Genomic DNA, 16,005 nt, shown 5'->3' on the forward strand with positions numbered 1-16,005 from the left:
CCATGTGGGCTGTAGAGATTACAGAAAAATAAAATCTTAAAAAAAGTCAATCAGTTGATCTTGGGGAGACACAGCCCTGGATCCCACAAGGGCAGAGAGCCAACTGACAGTTCTACGCACAATATTATATGCAGCAGTGCACAAAATCTGAACTTTCAGAAGTCTCCTAGAGTGGGGGACACACCAGTCTTAAGGTGTTCAGGTGGAGAAATGGGGGGCAGTCCCTGGAACGACAGGGCGGGCTCAGGACTCCCAGGGGTACCAAGGACAGTGGCGCCAACTTTTCCCAGGCACAGGAGGAACCCAGCTGAGAGCAGTGCACTCGGGCCAGCTGTCTGCCCTGTGTAGCCATAAGCTGCAAACCCCTGTGCAGTCACAGGGCCCAGTTCCTGGGAGAGGCCAGCAAAGGCCAGGAGTGCGAGGACACCCTCCCAGCAGGAAGAGAACAGGTCTCCACCAGGGCAGCCCGTAAAATTTGGAGTTTTATAATTCAGTCACTTGTCTGTGTGGAGGCTGAGAAAATTGAGGCTGTTCCACCTTAAGTTCACTGTTAGCACAAGTACTGCCATCCCAGGACCCTGTGAATAAGAGCTAAAATTTACATTACTTCAGTTAGAGGAAAAAAGAAAAAAACAGCATACAGCTTAAGGTCCCAGAAAGCGCCATATTAGAATGAGAACAGAGCTCAATGCCCTTGAAGGCCTCTATCAAAATGTAAACAGAACTTGAGGAATTGCTCCAGCCCTTCTGGAGGTCCCTGAGAACTAAGCTAAAATCCACCTCGGGGTCCAAGTCCCTACTCCGCTGTGTGGGGTATACTTAGACCCAAGCTCGAGTTTGTAAATCAACCCTTGTGTGTTTGCATCGGTGTCGGCTCCTTAGTTGTTTTTCCGATTCGCAATCTTGGGCGCAACACCCGCAAATCCCCTCCCCACCTGGGCTGATCCCCTGTCCCCTCAAACCCAGGCTGACCCTCAGTCACCTCCCGCCCACAGCAGCTCACCACAGCCCCTTACAGAGGTCCCAGGGTCACGGTGGGCACTCTGGCTGTTCCCTGCCTCCCAGGAGAAGAAAGGAGGTTTTGGCAGGACATATTCCCATGGTGGCCCCAGGGCTCCCTGCTCAGGATGGCAGCTGGTGACAGGCCGGTATCTGTGTCCCTGACACCGGCTCCTCCTTCCTGGTTTTCCCGCAGGAAATGTCTCCTCCAGGGACATCATGCAGATAGACCTGGACATCAACAGGATGTTCAGCAGCCAAATCATGTTTTGGGACTGCTAGAGAGTGGGGTGAGGCTGTTGAGTCAGGGGGCTTCAGAGCCCTGGGGGAGGCCCAGGGGCTTCTGGGTAGGGAACACGGGGCTTAAGAGACCGGGGGAAGCAACAGCAGCCAGCAACACACCACTGTATGGTAGGGTGCCGGGGATAACCCCCGTGCCCCAACCCCCAGGGCTTCGGAGATGAGGAGGTCACTAGGTTGGTGCCTTCAGGGGTTTCCATGGGAGCTGAACCCCAAAGGGGCGAGGGACGGCCTGTGGATGGCAGTAACCGGACCTGGGGGACAGGTGGCATGGCCGTGGCTGGAGCAGGACACACATCGATCCCATGAGGGTCGGACGGGTCAGGGTGACACCCAACTCGGTGTTTTATATATATCTAAATTCTATGCATTTGAGACAATTTGCAATTTGTAAACATACATAGTATGATGACCATCAGATAATGTCCCTGGTCCAGCCAGCGCCCGGCACTGACTACACGGGGCCCCAGGGGCAGGGGTCACAGCAAACCCCAGACTGGGGTCACCTTTATCTGTAGACGTATCCATGTGCATCTGAGAGAAAGTGGATGTCCTGTGTCGGCAGGCCCCCATGTCATCCCCCTCATTCCCCACCCCCACACCATTCCCCTTCATCATCATCCCAAATGGCTCCGACCCATACCATCCCCCTCACACCCACACAGCCCCACACAATCCCCACCCACACTATTCCCCCCACCATCCCCCCTGCACTATCCCCCACACTCCACCACCATCATGCCCCTGCCCCCACAACATCCACCCCCACACCATCTGTCCCCAGCAAGGACCCAGTGCAGCTGCACCCTGTGGGACATACTCAGCCTCACCGGGGTTCTCTGGATACCCTGCTCCCACCAGAAGACCGGGTTTCCCATAGTGTACCCAGGGGTTGCAGGAAGGAGGGAAGGCAGGGAGTCCCCGACGGGATGGGTGCAGGTGAGTGGTGCAGAGGACCCACTGTGCCCTTCCTCCACCCACTGTCCCTCCTGGAGGGCGTCACACCCTGCATAGGACACCAGCCCCTAACCCAGAGGGACAAGGGCTGGCCTGGCCCCAGGGTCTGTGTGCGCTAGGTTGATTTGAGCCTCCCCCAGGCCCAACAGAAAGACTAACGGGATCCAAACCCCCATGGCCCTGGCCAGCCCGGGATTCTGGCCCCAGGCTGAGAGAGCCCTCCCACAGCTGGATGTGGCCTCTTGGGGACAGGGCGTGCCCCACATTCCAAGTCGCTGACCTAGGGCAGCCCTGGGGATCCCGGGACACCCCAGGTTGGGGAGAGGAGGGGTAGGCCAGGGGGCTCCACCCGCACCCACAGCAGGAGACAGGCTCCACCAGGTTCTGAGGCCCCAGGGGGCCTGAGACCGGGGTCCAGCTGCCCTGCCGGGACCCAAAGCAGGAACCCATGAACTGCAGGTCCAGGTCAGGTCTGCTGCCCTCAGAACCATCTCTCATGCTGAAACCTCAGGACACGAACCTACCCTGAGTCCAAACATGCTCCCAGGTGGGAGACTTCAGCACCCGCCCCCGCCCCACATGTGATTCTTGCTCTCCCCTAAAGGACAGAATGTTCTCCCTCCCCAGGGGAAAGCGCACACCCTTGGCTCTGAGCCCCTTTGCTGTAGAAAGTCAATAAAGTGTTGTGGTGCAGAATTGCACAGCCAGCCCGTTTCTGTGTCTCCCAGAACTCTGAGCAGAGGGCTTGGAGAGACCCCAAGAGATGAGGAGGGGGCTACATCCACGCCCCAAACAGCCCCTGCAGTGGGCTGCCAGACACACACAGCTGACGTACCCACATGCCTTCCAGGGGTACCCAGACGCCAGGGTCAGGCCCTACAGACTTTACTGGGACTCAGCCTGTGCCCAGCAGGCCAGGAGGGGCTGGGACAGAGTGACAGCCAGGGAGCCTCAGGTCACCAGGGTCTGTGGAAGCGACCTGGGAGGTCTGTGCTCCGCCTGTCCAGGGGGCCGGGGCTGGCCGGGTTCCGGGGCACTTCCTCCCCTCCCCGCATCCCCGTGCCTGTGTACCTGGGACACAGAGGGCCTGCAGGGCGGTAGCATGGCCCTGGAAGGGATGTCAGGACAACAGGCCCTTGTGTTGTGCCCAAGATTGCAAATTCGCAATTCGAATTCGAAACCACCAAGGAGCCCACACTGATGCAAACTCCCGAGGGTTTCTCTACAAGCTGGAGCTTGGGTCCAAGTGCACTGGACACAGAGGAGTAGGGACTTGGACCCCAAGACTAAGAGGTGTAGCAGCTTTATAGGAGCCAGTGGCCCAAGGGAACGCTGAAAGATTCGTAGTCATGTCGGTCCACATGCAGGTGGCCGATTGAATTACTTTTTATCCTATAGTATCGACTTGAACTAGCCTATTACTTTGGTCAGAATTGGCACACAGCTTTGTGGGGCACAAAGCAGGGTTGCATTGTTATGAATGGATTTCGGATTAGGGTGTGCCCAGCGGCTTGAGTCGGGTGGGCCAGTGCCTTAAGCCATAAGTAGGTCATGTGGGGTCATAGGGGAAATGGCCTATGACCATTTGGAGCACAAAATGGAATCAGTCCTGCTCTGCCTGTCCAGGGGTAAGGGATTTTTGTTAAAATTCCTGGGTCCCACACTGCAGCTCATGCACGTGGGCCACAATCACAAGGTGTACTCAGCCTGCACACCTTGTGGTGCTAGATCTCTCACACTAGCATGTTGAGGGTACCCTCCTCGCCTTAGTGAATAGGGGCTGGGTGAGCATGGGGCTCGTCCTGAAGGCCAGGCAGCACAGGGGACCGAGAAACCCCAGCACCGTCCCTACCCAGACTCCCAAACACAGGCAGTCCCAGGGCTCCCCCCAATGGGCAGCTGGATCCTCAGGAGTTTCCACCAGGGCGGCCCCGAGGTCTGGCTCCCTGCTGGAGAGGCATTGGGGAGAAGATAAGCAGCCAGCGCATGGCACGACCCACTGCTACACATGGGAATATGGCCAAGCCCGTCCTTCCAGCTCAGCTGACCCTCCAGCAGAAAGTCACTGCAAGAGCGAGCCCCGGGTCTGCCAGGAGAGCCTAGCTAGCCGCCCAGCGCCAGCACCAGAAATGATGTTGTGCCAACCATTTCGGCATTTGGGTGACCCAGCCAGAGGATTAGTAGCTGCACATGATAGCTGCATGTGATAGAGACACACACACCACAAAACCAACAAAAGTCGGAATCCCCCCAATGTTGTCTAACACCAGCCGGATGGTTACATACACGACGCTGTGGTCCCCAATAAGATACATGAAAGACGCAATAAACCATGACTGCAGAGGTGCTGGAGCCACAGAGATGTGCCTGCTGGGTGCCAACAAGGAGCACAGAAGGGCAGGAAGCATCCTACGGAGGGGAGGCCCCTCCTTGGAAAGGACATCATGTCCCTGTGAAGGCTACGGATGGTGAAATCTCTCCTGCTCTCTTTCAGCTTCGGGTTTTCCTCCTAAACGCCATTTTCCTCAATCATAAAATCAAAAATTTATTTTATGTTTCTAAATTTCTTTTTATTGGAGTCCAATTTGTATGAATTCTTGCTTCAGCAAGAGTGTCATTCAGGAGAGGAGGAGAGATCATGAATTCCCAGATAGGCAAAATATAAAGGAGTTCATTACCACTTAACATGTCCTGTAAGGAATTTTCAGAGGGACTCTTCTAGTGGGGGAAAAAAAGAGAACAAAAGCAACAAAGACTAGAAAGGACCAGAGAACATCACCAGAAACTCCAACTCCTCCTGTAACACAAAGACACAAAGTTCATATCTTTGAATAATCACTCTGAATTCTGATAGACTAAGTGCTCCATTCAAAAGATATAGCATATCAGAGTGGCTTAAAACACAGGATCCTGGATGCCTGGGTGTCTCAAGGGGTTGAGCATCTGCCTTTGACTCAGGCTGTGATCCTGGAGTCTGGGATCGAGTCCCATATTGGGCTCCTGGTGGGGAGTCTGCTTCTCTTTCTCCCTAATTTTCTCTCTCTCTCTCTCTCTCTCTCTCTCTCTGTCTCTCATAAATAAAATCGTCATTAAAAAAAACAAGATCGGGATCCCTGGGTGGCGCAGCGGTTTGATGCCTGCCTTTGGCCCAGGGCGCGATCCTGGAAACCCGGGATCGAATCCCACGTCGGGCTCCCGGTGCATGGAGCCTGCTTCTCCCTCTGCCTGTCTCTCTGCCTCTCTCTCTCTCTGTGTGTGTGTGACTATCATAAATAAATAAAAAATTAAAAAAAATCAAGATCCATCCTTACGCTGCCTACAAGATGCTCACCTTAGACCTATACACACCAGCAGATTCATAGTCAGGGGAGGGAAAATCATCTACCACGCTAATGGATATCAAACGAAAGCTGGAGGACCCATACTTATATCAGACCAACGATATTTGAATCCAAACACTGGGGGACACCTGGTGGCTCAGTGGTTGAGCATCTACCTTCAGCTCAGGGTGTGAACCTGGGATCACAGGATCGAGTCCCACATCGGCCTCCCTTAGGGGAGCCTGCCTCTCCCTCTGCCTATGTTTCTGCCTCTGCTTCTCTGTGTATCTCTCATGAAAAAATAAATAAAATATTTAAATCTCAAAAAGAAAGAACAAATACTGTAAGAAGAGATGAAGAAGAACATTATTTCATAATTAAAAAGACTCTCTATCAAGGTCAAACAACTAAATATTTATGCTGCCAACATGGGAGTACCTAAATATAGAAACCAATTAACAACAAATGTACAGGAACTCACTGATAATAATACACTGATGGGATTTCAACACCAATTATGGCAATGGACCAATCGTCTAGCAGAAAATCAACAAGGGAACAATAGTCTTGACACACTTGACCACAGGGACTCAACAGATATAGTCAGAACATTAGATCCGAAAGCAGAATACACATTCCTTTCCAGTGCACATAGGACATTCTCCAGAACAGATCATATCAGGGCCCACAAATCAGCCTTCAACAGGTACAACAGGTACAAGAAGGTTGATAACACACCATGTACATTTTCGGAAAACGGCGCTATGAAACTGGAAGTCGACAGTAAGAAAAAATTTGGACAGACCAAAAATATGTTAAGTTTATGATCATCCTACTAGAGAATGAATGCAGTAACCAGGAAATTAAAGAGGAAATTTAAAACAAATGAAAATGAAAACATGTTTCTCCAAACCTCTGGGATGTAGCAAAGGCAGTCCTAAGAGGGAAGTACATAGCAATACAGGCCTACCTCAAGAAACAAAAGTCTCCAATACACATCCTAACCCTACACCTGAAGGAGCTGAAAAAGGAATAGCAAACAAAGCCTAAAACCTAAGAAGAAGGGAAAAAATAAAGATGTGAGCAGAAATAAACAATACAGAAACAACAAAACAGTAGAATGGAGTAACAAAACTAAGAGCTGGTTCTTTAAAATAATTAATAAAATGGATCAAGCCCTAGCCAGCCTTATCAACGAGAAAAGAGAAAAGACCTAAATAAATAAAATCACAAATGAGAGAAGCAGATCACAATCAACACCAGAAAAATAAGACAATGATAAGGGAATACTATGAAAGATTATACGCTAACAAACTGGGAGACCTGGAAGAAATGGACAAATCCCTAGAAATGTGCAAACGAGCAAAACTGAAATAGGAAGAAATATAAAATATGAACAGACCCATGAGTAACAAAGAAATTGAATCAGCAAGGCACCTGGGTGCCTCAGTGGTGGAGCATCTGCTTTGGCTCAGGTCATGATCCCGGGGTCCTGGGGAATAAAGTCCCACATCAGGCTTCCCGCATGGAGCCTCATTTTCCCTGTGTCTATACCTCTGCCTCTCTGTGGCTCTCATGAATACATAAATAAAGGTGCAGCCACTGTGAAAAACAGCCTGGAGGGTTCTCAAGAAGTTCAAAATAGGGGATCCCTGGGTGGCGCGGGATTTCCTGAAGCCTCCCCGCAGGTCCTGAAGTGGTCCAAGGGCTTTCCTGGCGCGGGATTTCCTGAAGCCTCCCCGCAGGTCCTGAAGTGGTCCAAGGGCTCCTGTCAGGGTGGATGTGGGCCCACATCTTCCTGAAGCCTCACCATGTGTCCTGAGGAGACCGAGGCTCCTGTCAGCATGAAGGCTGCCCAATATCCCCCTGAAGACTCCCTGCAGGTCTGAGGAGGCTGTGGCTCATCAGCGTGGACATGTCCCCACGTCTTCCTCAGGCCTCCCCAGCACAGGCTGGCTCCTGTTAGTGCAGGTAGACGAGACCTACCGCACATGCCTGCCCCTTGGCGGTGCCTGGGCTCGGCACCCCTGCGGGATCATCAGGCGCTACAGGAGGTACGTGCCCATCCCCAGGCCCACCTCTGCCTCCTTCCACGCTCCAGCTGTGGCCTGTTAGCTTCGGAAACGTATGACTGAAAAGGAGCCCAACACACAGCTTCCCCAAAAATACTTAAGGAGAAGGAATTGGAGCCCAAAGGACGCGAAACGAAATGTGGAAGAGACTTCTACTACGTCCTGCAAAACTCACTCAACCCTCTTCCACTGTGGGCAGGACCGCGGGTTGGTGCAGACGCCATGGAAACAGTGTGGAGGCTCCTCCTGAAGTTACAAATAGAGCCGACTTGCGACCAGCATGTGTAAAGCCTGGAGCTCACTCCGAAGATACAGATGCAGTGAGACATGGGACAACTGCACCCCAATGTCCACAGCAGCCGGGTCCACAGTAGCCACACTGTGGGAGGACCCTTGGTGCCCTGTGGCAGATGATGGATAAAGAGGATGGTAGGTAGATGATGGTCATAGAGAGAGGAATGGTACTCAGCTATTAAAGAGCAGGAAATCTTGCCATTTGCAATGACGTGGATAGGAGAGGGATCATCTTAAGTGAAATAGGTCAGTCGGAAAAGAGAATGACCGTGTGGTGTCATTCATAGGTGGAATTAAAGAAGCAAAGCAGATGAACATCTGTGCAGGGAAGGAAAACAAGATGAAAACAGATGCAGGGAATACAGACTCTTATATTTAGGAAACAAACTGAGTGTCACAGCAGGGGAGGGGATGGGGGAGAGCATAACGGGACTGGCATGAAGGAGGGCATGTGATGTCATGTGCACTTCGGTTATCTCGAACTGGTGAATCTCTGAATTCTTCCTCTGAAAGTATAATACACTACATGTTAATTAATTGGGTTTAAATTAAATTAAGTTAAAAAAATCAGTTGTATCAGAGCACGTTTCCTTCTGGACTCTCTGTTCTGCTCCTTCAGCTTATGGTGGGACCAACTCTCGTGGGTCTGGTTTGTTTAAGTAGGCGTCAGGCCTCGTCCATGGACCAGCCCAAGGCTAGAACTCACGACCCCGAGATCAGGACGGGAGGTGAGGTCAAGTGTCGGATGCTTAACCGACGGAGCCAGGTGGGGTCCCGAGGACAACACTGCTTTATCCTGTGTCTCTGTGACATCGTTTGAAATAGGAAAGTGCTGCGTCCCACTCTGTCCTGCTTCTCCAATACTGATTTGCTCCCCGGTGTCATTTGTGGGGGCAGATGGATGTTATGGGTTTTTTTTTTCCTATTTATAGGATGTGCCACCATGATTTGACAGGAATGACATTGAAATAGAGGGTGGCTTCAGGAACTGCGGACATTTTCACAAGATGAGGCTCCCAAACCACGAGCCCAAGATGGCCTCCCAGAGCCTGGTATGGCTCAGTGCACAAGTCTTGTGCTCCTTTGGTTCTGATTATTTATTCTCTGTGATGCTCCTGAGAAGGGAGTCACGTCCGTCATTTCCTTCCTGAGTGCTCATTGTCAGGACACAGCAAGCCCCACAATAGAATAAAAACTGAGCCCAGGCCAAATGCAGGAAGCCCCTATTAGAACAGATCTCAATGCCTTTGAAGGCCCCATATCAAAATGTAAACAGAACTTGAGGAATTGCTCCAGCCCTTCGGGAGTTCCCCGAGACCAGCCCTTAAACTAAGCTAAAAACCACCTTGGGTTCCTAGTCCCTGCTCCACTGTGTCGGGTATACATGGACACAAGCTCGAGTTTGTAAATAAACCCTCGTGTGTTTGCATGTCAGCTTCTCGGTGGTTTTTCGGATTCGCAATCGTGGGCACAAAAGTCTGAGATAAAAAAACAAAACCAAAAGAAGCTCGGACACAGGTAGAGTGAACGCAGGGTTCTGAGAGAAGCAGCAGAGACCCGGGGGCTCTCTTGTGGAGGCGCCAGCTGACTGGGGGGCAGGATGCTCAGCCCCAGAGCCAGAGGACACAGAGACCCCACCCGCATCTCGCCCATCAGCACAGCACCGCCCGCTGGAGCCCAGAGGCGCTGACGCCCACCCCGCTTCTGACCCCCACAGGTGCAACTCCCAGGCAGATGTGCACCTGACAATCAGCGCCGCGGCCCATGCCCAGACCCCACACAGACCATTTGCTGCCACCAAGTTGTCAGACCAGAGAGGCTGCAGGGCTTCAGCTCTGCCTCGAAAGTAGAGTCTAGATTCCTTTGTAGTTTGTGCTCTTTTTGCATTTATTTTCTTTGATTCTATTTTATTAATTGCCTTATTTTAACTTTTATGTATGTACCTTATATATTTCTTATTTTTACTTTCATGGTACTTTAATTGTGTTTCATATTTTGGGATTTAGAATCTTTTAATGATCAGGCCTAAATAACCTGGTGGGTTTTTTTTGGGGGGGAGGGCAGTTGTTATTGTTTTTCTTGGTTTTTCTTTTTCTTCCTTCTTTCTTTTCTGGAAAAAATAATGAAATGGAGAAATTATCCTCCATAAAATAACATGAGGTAGTACTCACAGCCAGGAAGTTCATCAATACATATATATGATGTCTAAAAGAGTTTAAAACAATGATTATCAAGATATCAGCTAGGCTGGAAAAAGAGCACAGAAGAAAACTAGAGAATCCCTTACTGTAGAAATAAAAGAACTAAAATCTAGTCAGGCCAACGTTGAAAATGCTATAACTCTGATGCAGTCCCAAGTGGAAGCCCTAAAAACAAGAAACGTTATGGACCATAGAGGCAGATTTTGGGAACTCAGCCACTTATTAAAACAATAATATTCATATCATAGGAGACTCAGAAGATGAAGAGAGAGAAAAGGTGGGCCTTGCTCAGCCATTAGAAACGACAAATACCCACCATTTGCTTCAACGTGGATGGAACTGGATGGTATTATCCTGAGTGACGTAAGTCAATTGGAGAAGGACAAACATTGTATGTTCTCATTCATTTGGGGAATATAGATAATAGTGACGGGAATATAGGGGAAGGGAGAAGAAATGTGTGGGAAATATCAGAAAGGGAGACAGAACATAAAGACTCCTAACTCTGGGAAAAGAACTAGGGGTGATTGAAGGGGAAGAGGGCGGTGGGTGGGGGTGAATGGGTGATGGGCACTGAGGGGGGCACTAGACGGGATGAGCACTGGGTGTTATTCTGTATGCTGGCAAATAGAACACTAATAAAAAGTAAATTTATTATTAAAAAAAGGAAAGAAACAAAGTGTGGCACCAGGGTTGCTCAGTCAGTTAAGCTTCTGTCTTAGGCTCGGATCATGATCCAGGTCCCAAGGCAGGCTCCCTGTTCATCTGGGAACCTGCTTCTCCCTCTCCCTCTGTCCCGCTCACTCATGCTTTTTCTCTCCTCTCTCTCTAAAATAAATAAATAACATCTTTGAAGAAAAACAATGAAACAAACCTAGAGGGAAGAGAAATCTCCCATGTAGAAGAATTTCAAACAATTTGTGCAGACATTCCACCGTCAAGTTCATGAGCATAGCTTCCCACTCTTATGTGTGCAATACACATAGTAACTTCCTTCTACAAAATATATTATGAAAAACTTAAAATAATAATGCTAATATAATAATCATAATCAAAATCATAAAGAATCAGTTTACTACGCAGAAAGCTGACAATCCCTACTTCAGCAAGATGACCAGAACGATACCAAGACTGATAAATCATGTAGATAGTATCTATTCTTTATATGCTATAATGAAAATGGGAGTATATCTCTGTATATAATCCACAGAAATATTTAAATCATGATATAAACAACAGACATGTCCCAACTGAGGGAAATTTTACAAAATACTCTACTTCTCAAAGTGTTCCAGTTCAACAAAAACAAGGAAAGGCTGAAAGACTGTCACAATCCAGAGGAGCCTAAGAAAACATGAGGACAAATGGAATGTCATATGAGGGGTGGTAACTTAGCAAAAACTAAGGAAATCTGAATAAAGTATGGTCTTTGGTTAATGCGAATATTTTAATATTGATTCATTAGCTCATATTTGTACCGTACTAATATAAGATATCAATAAATGGAGAAATTGAGTGCAAGTGCATGTGAATGCTCTGTACTATCTTCTCAATTTCCCTATAAATCTTTGTTTTTTTCCTAATAAATAAGATTTATTTTGAAAATTGACTTAAATGAATCAGGCTCCAAGTGTAAAGACATTTTAAGAATCGTTGAATTAACTTTTGCCTTATTCTTAAAGAGTTCCTTCGATGGGAACAAAGTAAGAATTTTAGATCAGAAGGAAAGAAAAACACTTATGAACACGTATAATTCCTCCTCAACCTGAAAAGCAGGAACGGATAACAAATAGCAAAAATCACATAAAAATACTTCTAGTATAATAGACCCCATATTGTAAGGGCATTTAAAATTAGTAATGCATAACATTTATTTCCTTGACATTTGTCTTCCAGAGAGTTCAAAGTGTTTCAGTGTCAGTTGAAACAGGGGAAGAATCTCAGGGAAGAATCCTTCACATAAGAATAAGACCATTGGTAATAATGTCTCTCAGTTCTTTCCAAATCCATAAAGATGCATTTCCTGATGAGTGACTGAGCTGTGAAGAAAGAGATGAGAAACCCTCAACCCTCTGAATTACTTGTGTCAGAATATTTTAAGCATAGTACTACAGATAGTAAATTATCCTTATTAACAGGAAATGCATCTCAGATTGGAATCTGAGCAATCAGATAGGCAGAGAAAAAAGGCTTTGACTGGCTCTTCAACTTTAAAGATAAAGGACAGCTTTTGTATGTACAAAGTCAGTTGTCAAGATAGCCTTAGGGAATAAGAGTCTGCAGCATGGAATCTCGCTGCACAGCCGGGATGACCGAACCCCAGCTCTTCCTGATCCCAAATCCCTGGTCCTGTCCCCCAACACAGGCTGCCACACTGTGGTCATTTGCAATTTCTCTCTCAGGAGCTCTGGGGAAGGGGGAAGGAGCAAGATAGGATGGGACGGGACTCAAGTAGGCTGAGAAAATGAAGGCCTTTCCACTTTAAGTTCAGCGTTCTAACATGTCAAGCCATCCCAGGCCCCTGTGAAGAAAAGCTGAAATTTACATGCCTACAGTTACAGGAAAAAAACAAAAGTTTACAGCTTAATGTCCTAGAAAGCTCCACATTAGAATAAGAACTGAGCCCATGGCAAGGGCTGGAGGCGTCTATTAGAATGAGAACAGAGGTCAATGCCCTTGAAGGCCCTATATCAAAATGTAAACAGAACTTGAGGAATTACTCCAGCCATTCTGGAGGTCCGGGAGACAAGCCCTTAAAAGCAAAACACCACCTCGGGGTCCAAGTCCCTGCTCCGCTGTGTCAGGTGTACTTGGACGCAAGCTTGAGTTTGGAAATCAACCCTTGTGTGTTTGCATCAGTGTCAGCTCTGTAGTGGTTTCTCGGATTCGCAATCTTGGGCACAACACCCCCATTTCCCCTCCCAACTGGGCTGAACCCCTATGCCATCCCACCCAGGCTGACCCTCAGTCACCTCCCCGCCCACAACAGCTGTGCACAGGCCCTCACACAGGTCCCATGGGCATGGTGGGCACTCCTGCCATCCCAGCCTCCCAGAGGAAGGAAGGAGGTTCTGCAGGACACACTCGCATGGTTGCCCCAGGGCTCCCTGCTCAGCACGGCAGCTTGTGACATGTCGGGGTCTGTGTCCCTGATGCCTGCATCTCCTCCTTGGTTTTCCCACAGTAAATGAAAGAGGAGGCCCTGGTCTCCCCCTAGGACATCACGGAGGTAGACTTGGACGTCAACAGGACGTTCAGCAGTCACATCATGTTTTGATACTACTACAGGGTAGGGTGAGGCTGAGGGGCCAGGGGGGATCGGGCTCCGGGGGAAGACCAGGGGTTTCTGGGTAGGGAACACGGGGCTTCTGAGGTCGGGGGAAGAATAGAAGCCAACAACACATGGCTGCATGGTAAGGTGCTGGGGATGACTCCCGTGACCCCTCCCCCAGAGTCTCGGGGATGAGGAGGCCACTAGGATGGGGCCTCCAGGGGATGCCATGTGAGCTGAAAACCAAAGGGGTGAGGGACGGCCCCCTGAAAAGCAGGGGTTGGGGGTGCGTGTCGTGGGGGTCAGTAAGGGGACAAGGGGGCAGGGTGCATGGCTGTGACTGGAGGAGGAAACACATCGATCTGATGAGGGTCGGACGGGTCAGGGTGACACCCCCTCTCGGTGCTTTATATATTTCTAAATTCTATGCATTTAATTTGAGACAATTTGCAATTTGTAAACATACATAGTATGATGACCCGAGATATTGTCCCCGGTCCAGCCAGGGCCCTGCACTGAACACACGGGGCCCCAGGGGCAAGTGTCACAGCAAACCCCAGACCAGGGTCACTTTTTTCTGTAGATTTCCCCTGTGGATCTTAGATAAAGGGTTTGCCGTGTGTCTGCCAGCCCCCCCACCCATCCCATTTCCCAGACCCACACCATCCCCTAAGATCATCATCCCCCATGGCGTAACCCCTACACCATCCCCCTCACACACACACAGCCTCACAAAATCCCCACCCACACTATACCCCAACACAATCCCCCGTACACCATCCCCCACACTCTACCACCATCATACCCATGCCCCCACACCATCCACCCCCACACCATCGTCCCTGAGCAAGGACCCGATGCAGCTGCCCCCTGTGGGACATGCTCAGCCTCCCCAGGGTTCTATGGATACCCTGCTTCCATCAGAACCTCAGGTGTCCCATAGAGTACCCAGGGGTGGCAGGGAGGAGGGAAGACAGGGAGCCCACAACAGGGTGTGTGCAGGTGAGTGGTGCAGAGGACCCACTGTGCACTGCCATGCCCACTGTCCCTCCTGGAGCGGGGCACACCCTGCACAGGACACCAGCCCCTAACCTAGAGGAACCTGGGCTGACTGGGCGCCAGGCTCTGGGGGGTGGTTTGATTTGAGCCCCAACCAGGCCCAACACAAAGACTAATAGGATCCAGCCCCCCATGGCCCTGGCCAGCCCTGGATTCTGGCCCTGGTATGAGCGAGGCTTCTCACAGTTGGATGTGGCCTCCTGGGCACTGGGCGTGCACTCACAGATCCAGGTCACTGAACTAGGGCAGACCGGGGGATCCCGGGACACCCCAGGGTGGGGAGAGGAGGGGTAGGTCGGTGGGCCCCACCCACACCCACACCAGGAGGCAAGCTCCTACAGGTGCTGGGGCCCCAGGGGTCCCGAGGCCGGGGTCCAGCTGTCCTGCAGGGATGCAGCCCAGGAGCCCAGGAGCTGCAGTTCCAGGTCAGCTCTGCTGTCCTCAGAACCGTCACTGAGGCTGAAACCTCAGGACACACACCTCCAAGCAGAGTCCACACATGCTCCCAGGTGGGGGACTCCAGCACTCGCCCCCCCCCCACTCCGTGTGATTCTTGCTCTCCCCTAAGATAGAAGGGTCTCCTTCCCCAGGGGAAGGCGCACACCCTCTGCTCTGAGCCTGTTTGCTGTAAAAAGTCAATAAAGTGTTGTGGTGCAAAAATGCACAACCAGCCCGTTTCGGTGTCTCCCAGAACTCTGTGCATGGGGCGTGGAGAGACCCACAGTGAGGAGGAGGGGGCACCACTGAGGCCCCAACCAGCCCATGCAGTGGTGCCGCTAGGCACACACAGCTGACGTCCCCACGTGCCATCCAGGGGCGGCCGGACGCCAGGGTCAGGCCTCACAGACTTTACTGGGACTCAGCCTGTGCCCCGTGGGCCAGAATGGGCGGGAGAGTGTGACAGCCAGGGAGCCTCAGGTCACCAGGGTCTGTGCAAAGTGACCTGAGAGGTCACTGCTCCCTCTGTCCAGGGGGCCGGGGCTGGGCGGATTCTGGGGCACTTTCTCCCTCCCTGCATCCCCGTGCCTGGGTGCCTGGGGCACAGAGGGCCTGCGGGGTGGTCAGTGTGGCCATGGAAGTGATTTCAGGACAGCAAGCCCTTGTGTTGTGCCCAAGATTGCGAATCCAAGAAACCACCAAGGAGCCGACACCAATGCAAACTCCCGAGGGTTTCTTTACAAGCTGGAGCCCCCACTGGGACCAACCAAAAGTTGGTCCAAGTGCACCAGACACATTGCAGCAGGGACTTGGACCCTGAGACTAAGAGGCGAGGCAGCTTTATAGGGGACAGTGGACCATGGGATATGCAGAAATTTGCACAGTCATGTCGGTCCACATGTAGGTGGCCGATTGAATTACACCTTACCCTATAGTATCCACTTGAGCTGGTCTATTACTTTGGTCAGAATCGCTGCGGGGTTTTGGCGGGCACAAAGCACGGTTACATTGTTATGAGCAGATTTCCCATTAGGGTGTGCCCAGCGGAATGACTAGGGTGGGGCAGCACCTTAAGCCATAAGCAGGTCATTTGG

Source organism: Canis aureus, chromosome 36 (assembly GCF_053574225.1).
Source record: "Canis aureus isolate CA01 chromosome 36, VMU_Caureus_v.1.0, whole genome shotgun sequence".
NCBI classification, from domain to species: Eukaryota; Metazoa; Chordata; class Mammalia; order Carnivora; family Canidae; genus Canis; species Canis aureus.